Source organism: Leucoraja erinacea, chromosome 13 (assembly GCF_028641065.1).
Source record: "Leucoraja erinacea ecotype New England chromosome 13, Leri_hhj_1, whole genome shotgun sequence".
Classification (NCBI taxonomy): domain Eukaryota; kingdom Metazoa; phylum Chordata; class Chondrichthyes; order Rajiformes; family Rajidae; genus Leucoraja; species Leucoraja erinaceus.
The window spans coordinates 11,015,998-11,026,760 of record NC_073389.1 but is presented as its reverse complement, the minus strand read 5'-3'; the positions used below and the strand labels follow the sequence as shown (position 1 = coordinate 11,026,760).

At 41.5% G+C, this 10,763-nt stretch overlaps 1 protein-coding gene across 2 annotated transcripts in view; it reads left to right on the top strand.

Annotated features, from left to right (window-relative positions):
* Positions 1 to 492: 492 nt before the first annotated feature.
* The window catches only part of LOC129702619 (galactosylgalactosylxylosylprotein 3-beta-glucuronosyltransferase 1-like), a 107,522-nt gene continuing 97,251 nt past the window's right edge, over positions 493 to 10,763 (top strand). Inside the window, exons 1-2 of one of the 2 annotated variants that reach the window (XM_055644446.1) lie at positions 493 to 2,611; positions 8,358 to 8,393. The gene's annotated coding sequence lies outside the window, so the exon portion shown is untranslated. The remainder of the gene's footprint in view (positions 2,612 to 8,357; positions 8,394 to 10,763) is intronic. The other variant, XM_055644447.1, reaches the window with a different exon arrangement.

Here is a 10,763-nt window from a genome sequence, read left to right as displayed (position 1 = left end):
CATGGGGTACACTGAGTCCCCTCCACCCCACCCTCCCCCACCCACCTTCATAGTCATAGTGAGGGGGTGGAAACAGGCCCTTCGGCCCATCTTGCCCACACCAGCCAACATGTCCCAGCCACATGCCCCACCTGCCTGCGTTTGGTCCATATCCCTCCAAACCGGTCCTATCCATTTACGTGTCTATCTGTTTCTTAAACATTGGGAATGTCCCAGCCTCAAGTACCTCTTCTGGCAGCTTGTTCATACACCCACCACCCTTTGTGAAATAGCTATACTGCTCAAATTCCTATTAAATCTTTTCCCCTTCACCTTAAACCTATGTCCTCTGGTCTTCGATTCACCTGCTCTGGGAAAGAGCAGGTGATTCACCTACTCCTGCATCTATCCAATCTATTCCTCTCATGAATGTTCGGTGAATCGGTCACCTAGTCTAAGCTTGGTCTCACCAATGTAAAGGAGGCCATATTGTGAGTACCAAATACTGCATATGAAGCTCTCTTTCACCTGGAGGGGCTTCTGGGGTACTTGGATGGAGATGGAGGGACAAGTTATATCTCCTGCGGTTGCTGGGGTAAGAACATGGGTAGTGGGCGATTTGGATGGGAAGGGATGAGTGAACCAAGGGGCTGCAGAGGGAGTGGAATCTAAGGAGAGCGGCTGGGGATGGGGATGGGTAAACATGCACGATTATTGTGTTCGGGGACCTCATAGCTATTTTGAAGGTGATCTAAGCACATCAAAGCTGTACACTGCCAAATATCAGAAGGAACTGTAGATCACTCAAGAAATCAAATCCCAAATTTGTTCAGTAGAAGTGCCCACCAGACTGTTTCAACTCAAGTGGAGAAGATTGATGAGAGTGAATAAAAACCTTCAAGATTATGAAGGATTTTTTCCAACTTGAGTAGAGAAATACTATACCTTCAGTTACAGAATCACCAATAAGGGATAATTTAGAATCAACACTAAATTCAAAGCCAGAATAACTCCTATTACACTGTAAGTTATTGGAGGTTGACCACTGCAGTACTGAGAATGATTGAAGCAGGGAATGGAAAAGACATATGAAATAACAGAATATATTAGGACAGTTACAGGAAGGGGCAAAGTGATTTGTTTCACATATTTTTCATGATGACACAAACATAGCATTGTAAGCATTTCTTGAAAGCATTTCCACTTCTATGAAATGGTGTTACCTATGAGAGTTAATGAGGGTCATTTCAATGTAACCGGGGATCTGAAGTCAGTCTAGGTGCAAAGTCCCCCTGCCCAAATCTTCCCTGTTTCTTCGGTAGACACAAAGTGCTGGAGTAACTCAACAGGTCAGGCAGCATCGATGGAGACAAAGAATGGATGACGTTTCGGGTCGGAACCCTTCTTCAGTCTGAAGGAAAACAAAACGTTTTCAAAAACAAAACAAAACCCCACCCTTTGAGTGAACAAGCTACCCCTCAGATTCCTATTAAATCTTTTCCCCTTCACCGTAAACCTATGTCCTCTGGTCCTCGATTCATCTCCTCTAGGCAAGAGACTCTGATCTTTATTTTCTATTCTTCTAGGAGCTGTGTTCTCCCATTCCTTTGTTTGGGGCCATTCTATTTCAACAGGTATAAATAGGTGAAGTCCAGTGGCCAGTGTTCCCACCCTGATAGGTGGGAAGCCAGTGCATGCTGGTGCTGCTCTATTGCATTTTAGGATGCAGGGCAGCCAGAAGTGTAGGCACAAAGGAAGACCATGCTACTGCTGGTCAGGCCTACACCATCCCTCCACAATGGGACCTCCACCAGAAATGTGGGTTAGTACTGATGCCGGGTTCTCAGATGAAGTAGCTCAACATCATGCCTAATGTGGCCAGAAATGTTCCCTGCACTGGTTTATGAGCTGTCATCTGGTGCACTCCTACAGTATAGTCTTGACAATCTATGTGCAGTGAAGTTAAAATCAAATTTGTTCCACTTGTTCAGATATGGGTGCACATTGAATTGTTATTTATATGTAAATGTGCACATTGTATTGGAAGAGCACATTTTCCCGTGAATACACTGCTTCCTTTGTGCGGCTTATATCCTGGTGCGAGTATGTGAAGAGTGCAGCTACGATATGAGTTAATTTATTCTGGATTAAGCAAATGTGATTAAAAAAAATGAAAAACTGTTCCAGTTTCAAAGACTGCAATTTGAAAACAAAATTAAATGAACATCTTTGCTAAGCCCAAACCTAACTCTGCCACGACATTTTGCATCTCAATCAGTGTTAACGTAAGATAGGTAATGAGGAAATGCTTCTGGCTGTCAGCATGTCTTTAGCAGTGCGGCTTTAAGAAGCCTCTGCACAGGCGTAACAGTCATTTGCAGAGCTTGCTGTTGCAGCCTGCAGAATTCTGCTTGCTCAGTATTTCAGTCGTAAGAAGACAGGGCACACACTGCACATCTTCCTGATGAGCAGACCTGAAGAAACTTCTTCCAGTTATTCTCTTTTTCTGGTTCTGTGGCCTTTACTGTACAGTAATTGAAACTCGTGTGCAATGGGTTTCTTCCCGAACTTTATTCATCTGGTTAGAAGGATGCTGATGATTTGATGACAGGACAGTACGGCAGTCTCACTGGTGAGTAATTATGCCTTTTACTCTACAATATTTATATTTTGCTCCATTTTTGTGACATTCCCTGCACAACTGCGTTATTCTTAATTTCAGCTGATTCCAGAGAAAATCTCGAAAGGCATAATACTTAGCAGTCTTTGGGTTTGCAATCAATAATCATCTACAATTGAAAATAGAGACATTTTGCTGCTTGTTTTCAAGATATTATTTCACCAATTTTCTGGCATTATTTCCAAAGCATTGCAGGCTTGCAGAAAATGTTCAAACTTCTGATATCTGCAAGGAGCGTATGATTCAGACTAATGCCAGGGATGTATATTCAAAGTTTAAATCATGATTATTATTTTAATTTTGGCTGAGCATCAGATATAAGCCCAGACATTACACGTTCTGTTTGACCTGCTTGTGGAACATATATTTTAAAGCTCTCTTACCAGAAAGTGTCAGAACAGAAATTCCAAAACAAAAATGGTCATGCATTATCAAGAATTCTGCATAGATCATCAAGATTGGGAAAGTGAATGGTGAAACCATTTATCACAAAATGATTAAGAGAGTATCGAACTTTCAATTGACCTGTTAGATCGTCTTTCAAATGACAGCATGCAAATGACAGCAGTTTCTGTGATTCTTGGGTTGGCTTCCAGAACCCCAAGAGTGCCTTAGAATTCCTTTGAACATAGAGGATATTAGTTGCCAGGCGTCCTTCACTGAGAAGGTATCCATGTACAAGCGAAGGGCAGATCTACACAGAGGGCAACTGAGCTATAACATGACACAGAAACCAGTTGTTCCTTTTACAAAGAATCCATGACCAGGACTCTTCTCAAACACCAACGGGTCGGGGCCAACAAGCAAATCTGTGAAGCTGACGGACCAATGAGGTCAACCAAGGAGGATGCTGAAAACCTCTGTGGTATTTTCGCTGCCTCTGTAACTTATGTCATATCAATTTCTTCTGACTGAAATGGGATAAAACTACAAAAAGGTTGAAAGAAAGAATTGGCGTGGCATGGTTTGGTCATTTGAAATGGCAATTGATGCTGGCGAGAAGGTTCTCAAAGTTGTTCTATCATTAATTGGGTCCTGAGGACTCTGTTGTTAATGGAGATGAATGGAAGTCAAGAGATTCACCTTATTTAGCCACCAACCACAAGGACCTGCTGTAAGGAAAATTTAGAGTTATGCAGCACAGAAACAGGCCCTACAGCTCAACATGCCCATGCTGACCAAGATGCTTCTAGCAACAATAGTCCAACCTGCCCATGTTTGGCCCATATCCATCTAAACCTTTCCTATTAAGTACCTGTTCAAATGCATTTTAAATGTTGTTATAGTACCTGCCTCAACTCCTCCTCAGGCAGCTTATTCCACATACCCACCACACTCTGTTATAAAGTTGCCCCTCAGGTTCCTATTAAATCTTACCCCTCACTTTAAACCTATGTCCTCTGGTTTCTTTTTTCCCCTATTCTGGGTAAAATAATTCACCCTATCTGTTCTTGTCATGTTCTTCTACACCTCTATATAATCACCCCTCATCCTCCTGTTCTCCAAGGAATCAAGTCCTAGCCTGTCCAACTTCTCCCGATACCTCAGGAAAAGATCCCAAGTCAGTCTGAATGTTGACGATTGAGAAAATGTTATCTTGCTTCATCTGACCATCTCTCAGTCTGATATTCAGTGATGTTACTGTGAAAGGTTGCCACATAAGGCTCAAATGCCAATTACTGGCCTGTTAAAGCTTGTCTTACATAATTGTGGGACAAGCATTGTAGAAGTAAGGGAATTTCAGAGAACACAGAACAATGAGCAAATTTGAAAATGAAACAGTAAAAGTATCCTGAGTTGGTTCATGCACAGTCTAAAGACACAGAAATTAAATGTACTCTCTTCCACAAGTTGTTGAAGGACATACTTTTACTTGGCCTCTTGCACCATATGTGTCACTACCATTATCTTTAAAGACCTCCAGTAAAGATACTGCCTGTTGAAATTTGTGATTCACTACATCAATATCCACATTTCAGCTTGTAAAATTTCAACTGCATTTTGATTTTTTTTTAAATGTACAAGAGACGGTTGGAAAACAGTAAGCAGGAATTTAAATCAAGTTTTCAACAGGGAAGTTACTACCTCAGGGAGATCTCCATACCCTGAAAAATATTTAATAGTTTCCTGCTACGATAAATCCATTCCTGTAGAAAAAGGGCTCCTAAAATCTATACTTCCTGTACTTTGTCACTTTGTCAGAATGAAAAAGTCTGTAGTCTGAAGAAGTCAGTAGTAACTAAGAAATATGTAAATATTTCTAAATAATTTCAAATAGACCACAACATATTATCTCAGGCCACAGAGAGTATGCAGCATCAGAAATATTTGTGTCTCATTTGTTGCTTCAGTCCAACATTAATATTCTAGAGGAGATGTTACTATTTAATTTATACCTGTAGATCCATAAGGAATATATGAGAAGGAAACAATGGCTCTCTCCTCTCATGGAAGTTTGGATGAGTGAAAATGTCCTTGACGTGAGAATATCCTCCTATGTCATTATAAGAAATAATATTTTGCTGAAATATTATTTCTTATAATGACATAGGAGGATATTCAGCCTATGCCACTCCCAGAAGAGTAATCAAATCCTGGCACATCCCATTTGCCTGCACCCTATAGAAATCTGGATGGGAGCGGCAGTACATGGAATTGGACCTTGGCCATCTTCACTAGTTTTAGGTTCACAAGTCAATGAGAATATTGATATTGGAGGCATCTCAGAACATGGGTGACGACCAAAGAAAAGAAAATGTCAAAGCTGAGAGGATGGAAAATATTTGGAAACAACAGGCACAGGATCAGAGGCGAGGAACCGTATTATTAATAAGAAGTGATCAAGCTGGGAATAGAAATGATTAAGGCTTAAACATATTGATGGAAGCGAATATTAGTGGCAGATTATTGATTGTTCATTGTGACAGAGCTTACAGTGCAGGAAATAGGCCATTCAGTCAATTGATTTTTTGTTGCTATTCTTTGATTTTCCACAAGCACCAGCCATTTTCACACCATCTGAGTCGATGAGCATCAACTCATGCACGTAGCTGTTTTTTTGGTTGCTATTTTAGAATGCCAATGCAAAGTGGACAGATCATTGAAAAAGTTGAGAAATAGGTGGATAAGTGAGAGATAGATCTGGCATGGGGGAAGAGGAGGGGATGGGGAAGAGGGGGATGGGGAAGGGGGGGAACAAATGTGCATACCCACATTTTGGATATGCAAAACAAAGAATTTCACTCAACGCATGTGACGATAAAGTATTCATTCATTCATTCGAAACAAAGTAATATGTCCGTCATGGGAGCAATTTCAACTGCATGGCAGACAGGGAAGATCTGAGGTAGACTGAAGTGAAGGGTAAGAGGCAGTGAGGAATAAGTTCAATAGGAATCATTTGATCATGCCCTTCATTCAGGGACTGCACTGAATCATCCCATTCATTGCTGGTGTGAATCGTGCAAATTGGTGGCATCCGTATTTCTACTCTCTCTTTGATAAAACTCTGTGCAGCATCCCAAAGTTAACGGAGTAAATTTCTGAGGCAGATTGCACAGTTGCTTTACACCACAGATTGTGGATGAATTTTAATGCTGACGTTCTTAATAATATTATGTAAGATGATGCACCTAGATTTTCTTTTTCCACTTAAAGGAAAATTACAAAGGACTTTAATGGGCTTCCGAAAAAAGAGAACATTGATCGTATTAAAGGATGTTTTGTATATGACTATGGCCTAAAAACAATAAAGGGGATGGCGCAGTGCCGTGGCTGGGAGAGCTGCTGCTTCACAGCACCGGAGACCCAGGTTTGATCCTGACTTTGGGTGCTGTCCGCGTGGTATTTGCAACTTTCCTTAGGGTTCTCCAGTTTCCTCAAACACTGAAGACGTGCAGGTTTGTAGGTTAGTTGGCCTCTGTAAAATTGCCCCCAGTATGCGGAGAGTAGATGAGAAAGTGGAATAATACAGAACTAGTGTGAATGGGTGATAAACGGCCAGTGTGGACTCAGTGGGCTGAAGGGCTTGGTTCCATGTTCTGTCTCTAAACTCTGAACTCTACTTAGTACAACACATATAATGGAATTTTTACGTGGCTTCTTAGGGATGAATATTGATTGATAAGCAGCATTTAACATTTGTATACATTCTCCTTCTTTACCAAAAATTGCAGCAGGATCTTGGTCGGTTAGACAAGTAGGCATAAGGAATGTTTAATGGAATTTAATGCAGAGAAATGTGAGGTGTTGCATTCTGGAAGTCTAACATGGGCAGGACCTACACAATGAATGGTAGGGATCTGGGGAGTGTTGTAGAGCAGAGGGATCGAGGTGTGCAGGTACATAGTTCCTTGAAAGTGGCATCACGGGTAGATAGGGTGGTCAAAATTTTTTTTTTGGTACTGTGTTCAGTTTTGGGCCCCATGTCACAGGAAAGATGTTGGCAAGCTGCAAAGGGTGCAGAGAAGATTTACGAGGAAGTTGCCAGGACTTGAGGGAATGAGCTACAGGGAGAGGTTGGCCTGGGTAGGACTTTATTCCTTGGAGTGCTGAGTGGAAATCCTGAGTGGAATGGATCAAATAAACGCACAGAGTCTCTTGCCCAGAGAAGGGGAATCAGGGACCCGATGACCTAGGTTTAATGTGTGGGGGGAGGTGGGTGGAGGGAAGGGGGAGATCTAATAGGAACTGGCTAGCTTTATTATGCAAAGGGTGGTGGATGTATGGAAGGAGCTGCAAGAAGAGATAGTTGAGGCACGTACTATTGCAATGTTTAAGAAACATTTAGACAGGTACATGGATAGGGTAGGTTTAGAGGGATATGGGTCAAAGCAGGCAGGTGGGATTAGTTAGTGTAGGTCAATGTGGGCACATTGGGCCGAAAGGCCTGTTTCCACACTGTACGACTCTATGACAATGACTCTAAAGCTGATTTTAAAATTGCTTACAATACATGCGCTCTATGGTAATAATATTACACTATTCATCCTACTTTGTGTCCAATGTTTTTTTGCTTTTGAAATATTTTGTGCACAAGCTGGAAGAATTAGATATTTAGAAAGCCCTTTGGCCAGATGAAATATATTTGAGAATCATAATAATATTAGATAGAGATACTCAAGTTGATATTTTCTGAGCTACATAAATAATGGAATATTGCCTGAGGACTGGGGTCCCAGGAATGAAAGAAAAGTATAAAGACCATGATTGTAGGTCATACAATTGGGAAGTTTAATAGATTGCCCTTTATACAATATTATATATGAACACAATAGAAAGTTGAATGTTACATCAGTTACCAGTTTGGAAATAATGACACCAGTGACTGATATTTACATTTTATTCATTTATAGGATCCAGGCATCACCGTTGAGAGCAGCTTATATTTTCTATGTGTAATTGCTCTTGTGAATATAGTCATGAGCCACTTTCTTGAAGTGCAGCAATCCTTACAGTGACGGTACTCCCACAATAATGGTGTGAATGACGTTCTTGGACTTGGACAGAGTACATTGTGGCTATTTCTTTTAAAGTTGTGATATATAACATTATAAATGACACGTTAGAAGTTTGCATGTCACATCAGTTACCTATTATTATGACAACGGCAACTTGTATTTACCTTTTATTTATTTACAGAATCCAGGCATCTTGTGGTAGTGACATCCCCTTGCACCTTTTACCTTTATCTTTCCAGGTAATTGAATTGGGAGACAAAGTCAAAGAAGCGTTGGTGAGTGGTTGCCATGCAATTGTACATGGAGTGAATGGATTAGGTGATGCCTTTCAGACAGGAAGCTTTACCCCGAGAGTTATTATGTTTCTAGCTGCACCTACCAGGCAAGAAGAGAGTTCTCCATCAGAGCCTTGAACTGTGCGCTATTGTGTTAGAAAGACTTTGGAAATTCATATTCTTGCAACTATTTATGCAATTTGTCCGATTAATCTTTTGATCAATTTGGCCCTCAGGATATTGACGATAGGCGATTCAGTGAGAGTAATGCTGTTATGTAATTTGCAATGTGAGGAGAAATTAAGTAGACAAGACATGCACTCTCTTCAGGCTAGCAGAATGGTGGGTGATCTCAATGAAACACCCTGGAACAGACAAGGTGAGGGGTTAGATAGAATAGATACAGAGTTGGTGGTTCCCCTGGCCAGGGTTCTAGAACTGAAGTCACAAACTCAAAACAATGGACTGGCCGTTGAGATGAATGAGAAGAAATATCTTAATCAGTAGGCTGTAAATCTTTTGAACTTACTATCCAGGAGAGGTGCGAATATACTCAGTTGCTGAGTTTTGTAAGAAGAAGGGGTAAAGGGCCTGTCCCAATTGGCGATTTTTTCAGCGACTGCTGGCATCGTTCACTGACGTATCAGGTCACCGAAAAAGTTGCGGCGTGATGCGGGGCGTGATGTGGCGGTGACGCAGCGTGATGACGCGTTGATGCAACATCCCTCAAGTGTCGCAACATTTTTTTTGTCGCCGCTGGATTTTGAAATGTTCAAAATCTTTCGGCGACCCTGATACTTCAGTCAATGATGCCGGCAGTCTCTGAAAAAAATGACCGAGTGGGACAAGCCCTAAAGCCATTGAGAACGGAGATGAGGAAACACTTTTTCACACAGAGAGTTGCGAGTCTGTGGAATTCTCTGCCTCAGAGGGCCATGGAGGCCGGTTCTCCGGATACTTTCAAGAAAGAGCTAGATGGGGCTCTTAAAGATAGCGTAGTCAGGGAATATGGGGAGAAGGCAGGAACTGATTGTGGATGATCAGCCATGATCACAATGAGTGGCGGTGCTGACTCGAAGGGCCGAATGGCCTACTCCTGATCCTATTGCCTATTGTCTATTGTCTATTCAAGATCTTTCAATATTAATAGAATCAAGTGATGTGGGATTAGTGCGGGTAAATGGGACTGAGGTAAAAGATGACCCATGATCTTATTGAACAGCAGAGCAGGCTTGAGGGCCAAGTGGCCTACTCCTGCTCCTGTTAAGATGGAAAATAGGCATAGAAACATAGAAAACAGGTGCAGGAGTAGGCCATTTGGCCCTTCGAGTCAGCATCACCATCCAATATGATCATGGCTGACAATCCAAAGTCACTCTCTCTAGTTGGAGAGACTTATTGCCTGTCATGAATGTTATGCCCCTGTTCCACTTAGGAAACCTGAACGGAAACCTCTGGAGACTTTGCGCCCCACCCAAGGTTTCCGTGCGGTTCCCGGAGGTTGCAGGTGGTTGCCGGAGGTTGCAGGTAGTGGAAGCAGGTAGCGAGACTGACAAAAACCTCTGGGAACCGCACAGAAACCTTGGGTGGGGCACAAAGCCTCCAGAGGTTTCCGTTCAGGTTGCCTAAGTGGGACAGGGGCATTAGCCATAAAGAAAGTAGACCATTCATTTTCCAAAAAACAGACAGCAAAATGGCATTGGTAGTTGAATTTCACCCTCAAAAAGCTTTATTTAGCAATTCCAAAGTTATAATCCTCTATTTCTATAATCAATTTTTGTTTACCTGCCAATTGGGAATACAGATTTATTCTCAGGGGGTTGGCTAGCTTATTCTCTCTTCCTTTTTATTTTTTATATTTTGTTTTTTTCTACTCTGAGTATTGTTTTTTCTTTTCTTCTCCTTACTTCCTTCTCAACATAAAATGGTTGTACATCTGGATTACAGAACATAGTTGGCACCTAAAATTAGGTTCCACTGTACTGTTTTGTACTTTGCTGAAAAAAGTTCTTCTGGAGAGTAATTTGCAAAGCCAACATGGGCTCTTTTGAACCTCCCTTTAGTATCTCTTCTAGCATTTGCAATCATTTTTGCCTCTAGATCTCATAGCAGGAACCATCTTGCTAATATTGTTATAAATGCTGACAGCCTTTTGCCTTGTTCTGAGTGTCTGACAGATACTGTCAATGAAAGGAATTGTGTGTCAAGTCGTTGTTCTTTGTTCCTCTACGAGAATGTTTTAGTAGATGCTGACTTTGCATTCCAAATGCCATCATAAACAATCAGTCTGCAAAATCCTCCTTGTAACGCAATGTTTTGAGAAAATCTATACAGGTACTTACAATCTCTCTTTTAAGATCTTGTGACTTC